General features: G+C 38.7%; 1 long non-coding RNA gene across 1 annotated transcript; it reads left to right on the plus strand.

The window, feature by feature from the left end:
- Positions 1 to 6,611: 6,611 nt before the first annotated feature.
- LOC141375580 (uncharacterized) lies at positions 6,612 to 10,321 on the plus strand. Its single transcript, XR_012384111.1, has 2 exons — positions 6,612 to 6,728; positions 9,001 to 10,321. It is a non-coding gene; the product is annotated as an uncharacterized lncRNA (long non-coding RNA).
- The last annotated feature ends 2,570 nt before the right edge of the window (positions 10,322 to 12,891 follow it).

The raw sequence follows: 12,891 nt of genomic DNA on the forward strand, positions 1-12,891 counted from the left end.
TCAAAATATTTGTGTTCAGTAGAAGAAATAAATTAATAAAGGTTTAAAACTACACAAGGGAGAGTTAATATTGAGGCCAATTTTCATTTTTGAATGAATCTCTTTAAAATGACCATACATGCTTTCTATATAAATGCCTTGATGTTTATAATAACCCCAAAGTCTGAGAAAAGAAACTGCATGAAAGACACAGCATTCTTGCAGCTTAGTTTTTTATAAATGCTCTTTTTTTTTTTTTTTTTTTTTGTAGTAACAGTGTTTCCGCACCACATCAAACATGCATTTTAAAAAGAAATTTCAGTCTCTGGTGAAGTGACCCCTTTCAACTGCTTAAACATATACCAGAGACTGGCATGATGACTCATGATGAATCTGGAGCTGCGTTAGAAACGGCTCCTCCATGGCAACAGCGTTTCAGACATCCAGCACCGAGCAGCTGTGCTCCGTCCTCATACACCGCTGCTGTTTATCTGTGAATAATCTTTTTTCCAGCTCATTTCTTTCATTTGTTTAATAGCTCACATCAAAGTACTGTATCTCACTTGTGCTTGGGTTTTTTATTTGAAAGAACAGTAATTAATTTAAGTATGCACTAGCCGCAAGGAACATCTCGACTTATCAAAGAAAAGTTCACGAGGCCTTTTTGCAAAACAAACGCTACTTGTGTTGAACCCTGCGAGCTGCCCACTCGTTCATTCTGAGTTTCACACACAAACATATGTCCTCTTTCACAAGCTAACAGGTACGATTCCTTGAGTCTTGAATGTGCAAAGTGTAAAGCATGGTTGAATAAATAGAGCCCTTTACAGCTGACTGCGATGACAAGATAAAGGCGCAATCTTGCTTCTCTGAAACACGCAGAGGTGGAAAGGGTACTAAAAAATCATACTCAAGTAAAAGTACTAATACTTGCCCAAAAATGTAGTGAAAGTAGAGAAAAGGTATCTGTTATATTACTCATAGAATGAGTAAAATGTAGCCCTTTTAAAAGTACTCAGGAGCACTGAGTACTACACTGTGAAAAGTTGATGCTTTTACATGCAGTTTGTGCAGGGATGTGTAAACGTAACATTCTGTAGTGCATTTAGTGATCTTCCTATATTCATTCGTTCCTTCCTTCTTTCTTCCTTTGTTTGTTTTGTCCTTCATTCATTCATTCGTTCCTTCATTCTTTTGTTCCTTCATTTGGTTCTTTGTGCATTTCAAGAGTTCACACTTACTGATGATTGATAATCACGTTTGTTTGGCTTGCTGTCCCGGGAGAGAGCCCTGAGCTTATGAGATCCTCAAGCCCTGGGCTTCCTCCCATTTCCAGGGCAAGAGGGGAGTTTGAGCTCAGGTACATCTTGATAAACTCCCCCCGGCTTGGCTATGGTATCAATTTTACTATGTTCAAATGACTTAGGTTGTGTGTTTTCCATCCTTCGTTTGGTACATTCCTTGGTCGAACCTTTCTTTATTTGGACTTCCCTTCCATTCTTCATTCATTCCATTTAGTGATTGTTTAAGGCTGTTGGTTATTTCAGCCATCATACAGTTGACATCCTTCATTTCTCATCAGTGACATGCAGTCTATAAACTCTGGGTCATTGCATGTAAAGATATTGGACATCGTCTTGGACATTTTTAATACTTCCAAAAGGTAAGCTGCATTTATAAAGAAAAAGGGAAATGAAGTTTTAAAAGGAAAATTCAAGAGGTCACACTAAGCTGATGATTGGTAATAAGGCTAGTTTGGAAGGAGCTAAGTCGAAAGACAAAGCTCTCAATTGAACGGTCAATCTACATTCCTGGGCGAAGCAGTGTCGCCTCACAGCAAGAGGGTTGCTGGGTCGCTGGTTCGAGCCTCGGCTCAGTTGTCGTTTCTGTGTGGAGTTTGCGTGGGTTTCCTCCGGGTGCTCCGGTTTCCCCCACAGTCCAAAGACATGTGGTACAGGTGAATTGGGTAAGCTAAATTGTCCGTAGTGTATATTTGTGAATGTGTGTGTGTGTGTGTGGATGTTTCCCAGAGATGGGTTGCGACTGGAAGGGCATCCGCTGAGTAAAAACGTACTGGATAAGTTAGCGGGTCATTCCGCTGTGGCCACCCCGGATTAATAAAGGGACAAGAAAATGAATGAATGAATCTACGTTCCTACTCTCACCTATGGTCATGAGCTTTGGGTCACAATCAAAAGGACAAGATCTTGGCTATAAGCGGCTGAAATTAATTTCCTTCGCAGGGTGGCAGGTCACACCCTTATAGACAGGGTGAGGAGCTCTGTCACTCGAGCTCTGACTACTCGGAGTAGAGTTGCTGCTCCTCCACTTCAGTAGTCAGCTGAGGTGGCTCAAGCATCTGTTTCGGATGCCTCCTGCCCAAACCTACCTCCGGAACTGTTCCAGGCACGTTCCACTGGAAGGAGACCCTGGGGAAGACCCAGGGCACGCTGGAGGGACTATGTCTCTCGGCTGGCCTGGGAACACCTCAGGATCCCCCCGGAGGAGCTGGAGTAGGTGTCTGGAAAGAGTGAAGTCTAGGGTTCTCTTCTAAGATTACTGCCACACGACCCATCCCCCCCAAAAAATGAACGAAGATAAGATGAGATGAGACTTTGAATTACCGTTGTATATGAAAAGTGCTATGTTAATAAACTTGCCTTGTCATCCCTGATACTACCCAATACCTATACCCTAATACTACCATAATAACTATTAATGAGCAAATTAGTAGTTTATTAAGCTAAAAGTCGTAATAAATGGTTTTTATCTCCGAATCCATCAGTTAATAGTGAGAATTCCATCTTAAAATTCTTAAGTTTGACCAAAACTATTGCACACCCATCATCGCCTCGAGTGGGCATTATTTAATGGCCTGCTGTTGGTTATTCCTGACTTATTACTTTCTACAAACAAACTTTCTGCTTGTGTATAATGCCATGAGCTGCCCGCTCGCTCCCTCTCACTTACACACAAACATACGTCCTGTGTTTCGCAAGCTAACAGGTACCGTCCCTGAGGGCTTGGGATTCCTGGAGTCCTGTATGCACAAAGTGTAAAGTGTGCTTGAATGAACAGAGCCCTTTACAGCTCACTGCAACGACAAGATAAAGGCGCAATTTCCATCTCGCTGCTCTGAAACAAACCCTCCGCATGCGGCACTCAGAAGCACAAGATTGAGCCACTAGCCTGCATTTAATTAGCTTCAAATAGTCGTGCCTTTATCACCAGAGAGAAAAGAGAATTTTTGAGATGCTTGCTGCTGTAGTGTTTCCTGAGGAAATGGGCCTGTGTTTGTGCTTTTCTTTACCCTTCATCTGCTGCGCGCTGTGCTTTTGTTCACGACTCATGCACATTGCAAGAGCAACAAAATGTCACAGAGCATTTAGAAACAGGTCATTGTGTATGCAAGGAAACAGACCTCGTGTGACAGAGACAAACAGACAGCTGATCGCTGCTGATGCGTAAGCAGAATTGCTTATGACTTACATTTGCAATTATGTCTTTTTTTATATGCATAGTACAGGAAAATGGTTTAAAGAAAATGTGAATGTCAAGTTAAGTGATGTTTCTTTGTGATTTGCTTGGGCAATTCTGTGAGTGTGATTAATTAAAAGTATTTTTCAGCATGCAAGCATGCAGCATGCGTCTCTAAAACTGGTTAATGTATAGTAAACTTAAAAACAGTAGCGGAAAGAGTACTCAAAAATCAGACTCAAGCAAAAGTACCATCACTTGGCCAGACATTTAGTGTAAGTAAAGTAAAACTATATTACTCAAAGTATAAGTAAAAATAGGTATTTACATGCAGTTTGGGGGTGTGTGTGAAAACGTAAAATTCTGTAGTGCATTTTGAGCTGTCCCGAGAGAGGGCCCTGAACTCTTGAGGTCAAATAGGTCTTGAGCTCACCCAAATTTGTTCGCTTGGCCTATTCCTTGATTATTAGGGGTTGCAACAACGTAATGAACTGCCAACTATATAATCATATTGCTATTTGTGAATACCCAGTACTAAAACACTCATATACTGCGCCAATTTGGTCTATTGGTTTCACTTATAGTGCATGCCTTTGGACTGTGGAAGGAAACCGGAGCACCCGGAGGAAACCCATGCCAACACAGGAAGGACATGCAAACTCCACACAGAAATGCCAACTGACCCAGCCAGGGCTCTAACCAGTGATCTTCTTGCTGTGAGGTGATCGTGCTACCCACTCTGCCAGCCTGACACCCGCATGTGAAAATACCATATTTAATAACATGTTTTTAATCCAAACTCACATCAAAGCTTCAGTTGAGCGCTTGAAATGAATCCAGTGAGATGATTCAGTAGTCCTGTGTATATTAGTCATATTATTTTTATGATATCTTCACATTTTTGCCATTAATAAGTGTTTCGAGTAAATAAATCATTTTTAAATGAATCAGCCGTTTTGAATAAATGGATCATTTGCCCTTTTTTCCTGTCTGGGGATGTGAGTGTTTCTGCAGTGTTAAAATGCTTGCTGGTCTCTTATATTCTGGTGCTGAAATGCTGCTGCTGTGTCATTTTGCTGTGTGTTTACTAGATGGTTGTTTTGAGAGAGCTACTGGGTAATTTGTGGTAAACTCCACATACAGTGTTCCCTCTCTTCTAGGAATCTGTAAAATGGCTTGCTCATGGTTCTCTCTGCACATAAAACTGGGGTAGAAGAAAGTATTTTAACAACCAAGAATTTTCAGACGTCAGCTTAAAAGTTCCCTTTCTATTATCAAGAGCATAATTTTTAGATTATGAAATCTGAAGTAAACATTGTGCAGACATTATCACGCTGTAGGCTTTATATGCTAAATCCTTCTGATAAGTTGGAATGGCATTTTCGCCGTGTACAATGCACCCTCAGAGTCAATAGATTAAAGAAATGATGGCTAAACAGCTGAGCTGTTTTAGAGTATATTGTCTAAACTAAATCTAAACTTTTATTATCTAAAACCCCTGCGAGGGAAGAATCACCATGTTTTGTTAAACAACTGGAAATGGCAATTCTGAGATCACGTGATCATGCATGCGCAGGGCTTGACATTAACTTTTTTAATCACCAGCCACGGTGGCTAGTAGTTTTCCAACATAACTAGACACACTGTCTTTTCACTAGCCACAATTTTGTTGTTGGTAAAATATATTTTATATGCATACATTTTGACATGTTAAAATTACTTAATTTAGATTTTGCATTATGTCCACATGCCTCCTCATTCATTTCACTTTTTGTCTGTCATGTATGTGCTTGCTCAATGAGCAAGAGCAAATGGGGCATAGTTTCACAATTAGCTTTTATTTCACATGACTTTTCAGAGCTCAAAATGAAAGATTTGCCAAATTAATTTTTGACCATACCAAACATAAATAAATAATTATTTCTTGGCCACAAATTTTAAATGTGTCAAAACAAGCAAAATATAGATGTATACTATACTTTTTATTTCACAAAACATTTTTTGGAAAAAAAACAATTGACATTTAAAAAATAGTTATTGCCATGTATCTAAAATATGCACAGTAATCTGTCCTGACTAAAGATCTCTCAGATCACCAGTTATCTACAAATAAATGTGGAGTTAGTCTCATATTAAAGCAATGTTATTGTAAAAAAAAAAAACTGACTATAAGAAACTTTGCAAGTAAATGTCAACCCACAGTAACACTAACCCCAACACTAAACTAACCTAACAGTCTTATCTAATGAGAATTAGTTGCAATGTTGAATTCAACAAACAGACCATCAAAATAAAGTGTGACCAAAATAACTGTAAACAAAAGAAAGCAGGTACAAACTATACCTTGTGTGATAATGAAAGGATAATCACTTGTTCACTGTTAATGTTAGGCCAATTAATATTCTGTTCAAAGAAAGGTAAAAGCGAAAGCAACCAGTGCTGCTTACAACAAGACAAATCTGGAGCTCTTGAAAGCAGCAAGATTGTGGGTGCATGAGCATAACTTTTTGTCTAGTTTGAAAGAGAACCGATCACATCAGTTGCATTTGTTTCAAGGGAAGCGTGAGCGCGCACACATTTTAAACAGTCGTGTGCATTACATCAACTGCAAGCACAATTGATCATCCTTTCATTTCGTATTCACCTGCTTTCTTTTGCTCCCACAAACACAATTTTTTTTGTTAGTCGTGCTGCTTCTCGATTCTAAGAGCGCATTTGCCGCATATTGGGCTTTCGAAACCCTGCCTTCAAGAAAACTACAATTTCAAAAATATTTTCAACCAGCCAATGTGACTAGTGGGAGCGACTGTCTAACCTGCCACCACTGAAATCTACCTGCATTTGGCGGGTGTTATTGTCAAGCTTTGTGCATGCATACTGGGCCTGCATTAGTGACATTCACAGTGCATTTCTGTATTTGGTTGTTGCATAGGTTGCATAGTTGGCTTCTGTATTAATTTGGTTTTCCGTATTTGCAACAAAATTCTGTATTTTTTTTTAAATGCATTTCTGCTGTTACAATCCTATGTTTGTCTTGTCTCGTCTGTTTGCTTGTTTTTTTTTCTGTTTTGCTTAGAACACATCTAATTGGCCACTCCCAGCTTACTTGCTCCTGATTGGCCTACAGTGTTTTAAAAAGCCATGACACTACTTCCTTGGCAGCCATCTTTTTTTTTTTTTTTTTTGGTCACTTGTTTTGTGTTTGTTGAAACGTTTGTATGTGGTAAAGTGCAGAGTTTTTGGATGTGTTAAGACTGGGAATATTAAGATTTGTGAGTACTCTTTGTTTTGTGTGACTACTGAGATTCTATTGAGATTTGTGAGTACTGTTTGTTTTAGTGTTTGTTTTGTTTATGATACTTTGTTCCACTGGCTTGTTTGACCTTTGTTGCTAGCTGACATTGATTTTAGATTGACCTTTAAATATGGTTGCCTGTTTTGTAAATAGTTGGTAAATAGTGTATATATATTGGGATAGTAAGGAGTTTGACGCCATTTTCTTTGTAAAACCTTTTGACCTCTGTTTTTGTGTTAGGTAGTTGGGGTAGTGAAATATATGTTCTTTTCTTTTTGATCAGGAAAGTTAGAGATTTAACATAAAGGAATGTTTGTTTGTTATTTTGGCCTTGTCAGCTCCCGAATTCAGACCCCAATAAATCTTTGACTTCATTTTTGTTGTCTTGTCTTTCTTGTTGTGCACCAATCCTAGATGGTGCGTAACACTGCATTTGACTGAGTTGTAAATTTTTGCATATCTGTATTTAGTTGTGTTGTAAATATCTGTAGTACTATGTATTTCTGTATTTGCTGCCATTTTGTATTTTTGCAGTGTGTTTCTGTGTTTGTTTGCATTGTGAATTTTTGCAGGACGTTTCTGTATTTAGTCCCATTATAAATGTTTGCAGAATGTTTTTGTATATGTTTGCATTGTGAATTTTTGCAATTTGTTTCTGTATTTAATTGCGTTGTGAATTTGTGCAGTGCATTTCTATATTTGGTGCCATTTTGTATTTTTGCAGTGTGTTTATGTATGTCTTTGCACTGTAAATATTTTCAGTTGGCTTCTGTGTTAGTTCAGTTTTCAATATTTGCAAAAAAAAAATCTGTATTTGGTTGTGTTGTAATTTATTTTTTTTTGCAACAAATTTCTGCATTTGGTTCCGGTTGCGTTGTGAATTATTGCATCGCATATCTGTATTTGGTTGTGTTGTAAGTGAAGTTTATTTATAAACTAATTTTGAGAGGATCACGTGCTTATGATTGCTTGCGCCTGGTCCTGCATTATTCAATTCATGATACATGGGCCAGTAGTTAGCACTGTCGCCTCACAGCAAGAACGTCACTGGTTCTAGTCCTTACCGAGCCAGCCGACGTTTCTGTGTGAAGTTTACACGATCTCACCGTGCTCACGTGGGTTTCCCACGGGTTCCTCGGTTTCCTCTCAACGTCCAAAAACATGCAACTTAAGTTGACTAATCCAAATCGGCACCATAGACATGCTCCTAGTAAATAGTCATCTCTTAAGAGCAATCCCTATCTGTTCATTAGCTACTACAGCAGGGGAGTTCTCGAGATCTACCTGAGCTCAAACTCCCCTCTCACCTTGCAAACGAGCACGAGGATCTTGTGAGGTCTCTCCCGGGACAGCATGCTAAACAAGCTTTTATAATTTATCATCAGCTAAGTGTGAACTCTTGAAATGTCTGTAGTACTAGTGCATTCCTGTATTTGGTGACATTCAGAAATTTTTCAGAATGTTTCTGAATGTTAACTACATTGAGAATTTTTGCAGTGTGCGTTTCTGTATTTGATTGTGTTTCAATTTTTGGAATGTGTTTCTGTACTTAGTGCATTATGAATTTTTACAGTGTGTTTCTAAACTTGTTTGTGGTTGCATTGGGAATTTTTTGCAGGGCAATTCTGTATTTCTGTGTTGTAAAAATCTGTAGTACTAGAGCATGTCTGATTTTTCACAATGTGTTTCTGTGTATGAATGAATTGTAAATTTTTACAGTGTGTTTCTGGGTTTGGTTGTGTTTGCGTTGTGAATTTTTTTTGCAGTGCATATCTGTATTTTTGTGTAATAATTGTAGTGCAGTTTGTATTTGGTGACATTCTGAATGTTTGCAGAATATTACTGTATATTGTGAATTATTGCAATGTGTTTCTGTAATTGGTTGCATTGTGAGTTTTTTTTTTTTTTTTTGCAGGGCATTTCTGTATTTGGTTGTGTTGTCAATATCTGTATTACTTGTGCATTTCTGTATTTGGTGCCATTATACATTTTTGGCGGAATGTTTTTATATTTGTTTGCTCTGTGAAATTTTATTTATTTATTTTTTATTTATTTTTATTTTTTTGCAGCGCATTTCCATATTTGTTGACATTAAAAATGTTTGCAATGTATGGTCATTATTTCTCATGCATTTCTGTATTTAGCCACGTTGTGATCACTTGATCGCATATTTGCATTACTTGTTGTTCAGCAGATAAACCCATCATTTAATTGTTTTGTTCTAATTGCATGTTTTTCTTCTTCTTCAGTTACAGTACACCGACTTCTCCCAGCCACTATAGTTTTGGCTTCTTTTGCACTCTGCCCTAAATCACACTGTAAATCTGCAAGTGCATATGAAGCTTGTCTTTTGGGACAGGACCCGACATAAGCATTGTGTCTTCTCTTATTGGACGTCATCCCAGAGGCCTTAATGACTTGTGCTAGAGCGCCTCACTGGTGGAAGCAGATACTGCAGACCCTTACGGTGACTCATACGAGATCAAAAGCCTATTCAACAACGAAAAACAATTCACTTCAGTCCTAATGCAAACATGAGGTACGAGCGGTGGATCATATCTGGGCATCTTCTCCTTAATCCCTGTAACGCTGTGTGTGCCAGAACCTAATCAGTACCCGCAGGACTGGAGGACTGCTGAAATTGACAGCTTTAACACTGAGAGATGTTGCGAGCTGCAACCCAACAGCTTGGATGAATTATAAGCAGTGGTCTCGGTCGCAGTGCTGCTGTTATCCGGGTCTCTTGGCAAATGTTGTGAAATGTGCCTTGAAGAGAGAGCCAGACCCAATATGGTGCCCCCTGTCCCCAGAGGCAGGCCATGTCCAGATGGCTCGCTCGCACACTCTTTCTCTCGCTCGGTCCTTCTCTCTTTCCCTCCTTTTCTCCCATCTCTCTCTCTATCTCGAAGCCAAGCGGTGGATCTGTGTGCGCGCTAACCGAATCTACCCCTACTGCCCTCATTACACCTCTTCAGGAAGTTAATAAACACAAATATAATGCAATCTACAAGCAATTCGCTGTATGTGTTTGTCACCCAGAGATGCAAAGGACTTCATGAAGTGGAAAGTAGCTTGTTATTGGGCTTAAAGAGGGCAGTGTGACAAATAGACGAATAAGGAAAAGCCAATTTATGGAATTAAGATATATGAGTGGGTTTTTTTAATAAGTGCAAATATGATGAGGACCAAAGTGATCTGTAATGCACAGAAGAAGTGTTCCCATTCATTTTGGTAGCAGCTGCTTAGGTTTTGTGCAGGTCAGCATGTTTAAGCAAGGATTTTTTTTAATTATTCAGTCGTTTAATCTGTGAATGTCATGTGAATAATGACAAAATTAAATCATGATTGTTTTTCAGGCTAATAATTTAATTTGCAAACTCTGATTTATGGGAAACTGACCTGGCCAAAAAAATATTTCAAGAAATGAGTGAGATTTTGACCGATTTGCTAGTACAATTAATTTTTATAGAATGTTCATTCAAAGCTACTTGGACATGTAAAGTTAGCTGTAATAAGGCGATTTAAACGGATTTCATAAAAATAGATTATTTGTTTTCAACTTGAATTAGACATATCAAGTTTTTATACCACCCGCTTGCTTCCCTAAGCCCAACCAATAAAACAAAAGCCATCCAGAAAAAGAAAAGCCCTAGTCTGATTTTTACTACATTTTCGGATTTGAACACATTCTCAGCCTGTTATTCACTTGTTAACTTTATTTTTTGGATTCTGTTTTTGTCTTACCTGATTTCTAGAATCGCTCTATTCCTGACTCTGACTCGTCATTGTCAGGGTCAGCTTCTTTCTGCATCTCTACTCTGCTGATGTACACGACGAGCTAACCAGACAAACTGGTTGCAGCGGAAAACCCCTCCACACGGAGGTAAGCGGTCAGCAGGCAAGCATGAAAGGGAACGGGCTTAAAAAATGATATGCAACGCGGGGAAGCAATCACAAATTGAGGAGCGGGGAAGGAAGGCGGGGTGGAGCGACAACGCGGGGAAGCCTTTACAAACTGAGGAGCGATCACAAACTGAGAAGCGATCACAAACTAATAAGCGGGAAAGGGGGCGGGGTTGAGCGACAACGCGGGGAAGCCTTCACAAACTGAGGAGGGATTACAAACCGAAAGCGGCGAGAGCGTCAAAGTAGCCAGGGGTCCGTTCTTCGTACGTGGATTACTCAGTTAGCTGGATTTGGATATTGACGATTTGACATGATCCAGGATCGTTTCGTTCTTCAAAGCTGATCCGATAGTTGTTGTCATGGCAACAGTTCTGCTAGGTCAAACCTGATCGGGAGCAGGTTCAATTCATATAAACAGGATTTGATCGGCTCAGTTCAAGCAAAGATAATACAGAAAGTATGTTCCGAATTCTGATATTTTCTTACAGTAGTAGTTATATACACTTGGGAAAATGGTACATATTTTTGAACTATATATATAAAGTTAAAGTCATTAATAAAATAAATAAAGTTATACATATTAATAAAACGTATGCAATCTGCACCCTCGAAATGAAAGTACAAAGACTGCCACCTGGTGGTGCAAAGAGAAAACTTATTGATATGAACTTTTTAGATCGCTTTAGTACAAATTGTGTATAATAGAAATGCACAATATGTGATTTTTTAAAAGCAATAATAGATTATGCAGTCATAAACATGTTTTGATAGTTAATATGCCAGTGATTTGATGCTTCACAAAAGTTGCAGACACCTTTACCAATATGAAAATGCTTTTGTAAACAACCAGTTATTCTTTACACCGATTAAAAAACGGATACTATTATAAAGAAAATATTTTCTAAATGTAGAACTAAATACATTGATTTGCATTGAAATGCATGATGAATACTCTTGTCTTGACAAATGAAAGTGTAAAGCCTGCAGCTCACAACAAATGTGGAAAGTTCTTGCGTGTCATATTAAACCAACCGGTTACTGCTAATTTGAAGTAATTTTGCTCACATGGATAATTGAATATTAATCAGATGATGTCATTACGCTGCTGTGCCGTCAGCCAATCATTGCATTGCTGATCATGATTTCGAGGATCGATAGATCTGTCCTTCACAACACACGCAGCGATCTCAGATCAGTTCATCCAGACATTCTAATCTAATTCGCGAACTTGTTTGAAGAACCAAATTAGCGAGAGATCAGTTATCAAGATTAAAAGATCCAGGATCTGCCAAATAATCTTAGATCATTTAAGCGAGGTACGAAGAACAGACCCCAGAAGTCATTCATTTTCAATGAGAACCAGCGGCGAGGAACAGCGCGGCGCGTCTTCTCCTGTGTGGGCGTCGAGGAGAGTTGAAATCAAGTCAACTTTATGGTAATGAGCTATGACGCGGTTCGGCGGCAAGCTATCAGAATGAAGTTGAGAGGAGTTTAGAGAACACAGACCTGTGAACTTTGGTTCCGACCACAGTTTTTCCCAAGAGTTTGATTATTGCGGTTGCCGGATTTTCAATTATTGAAAATCTCGATGGCGTGGGGCCCCGCTACGCCACTGGATTTTCCTCCACTCTTTGTTTACTTCCATGTTTTGTGCATGTAAGTTTCACACATGCTAGTTTCTGACAAATCAAAATGCTGTTCAGGAAATTCATCTAGCCAACGACCGATGTGGATGTTGCCACATGACTGATTTTTGGTCAATTTTAACTGGCTGGGTTGAGAGCGGTCTGGTGTGAAGCGAAAAATACGCCAATGTATAATTTTCAACGTGATTCTGGACCAATGGAAACAGGTATGAAAGCAACCTTTAGCTCATTAATGAACATGACTTTTGCAGGAGTCCAGTAGGATGTAATGAAGACCACAACCTCTATGATTCCAAACTCAGTCACTGCATCTTCAAACTACCTTCTTATTTTGCCCTCTAGTGGAAAAAATGACATACTGTGCCTTTAACGATGCTTTTAAAGTATTTGCATAAACAATAATTCTCATCAAATGTCTTTTTTTCTGTAAGATTGTTTGTTGTTTAGTCCTTTTAAAATATATATAAATAAATAAAATATAAATATTTCTTAGACTTAAACAGAACTTTTTTTGTCTATCACATGCATATGTTCATAACCTAATGGAAACAATATAAGACATCTTTTTTTTTGACAGATGTTGCTCTA

This window comes from Danio rerio, chromosome 8 (genome assembly GCF_049306965.1).
Source record: "Danio rerio strain Tuebingen ecotype United States chromosome 8, GRCz12tu, whole genome shotgun sequence".
Taxonomy (NCBI): Eukaryota; Metazoa; Chordata; class Actinopteri; order Cypriniformes; family Danionidae; genus Danio; species Danio rerio.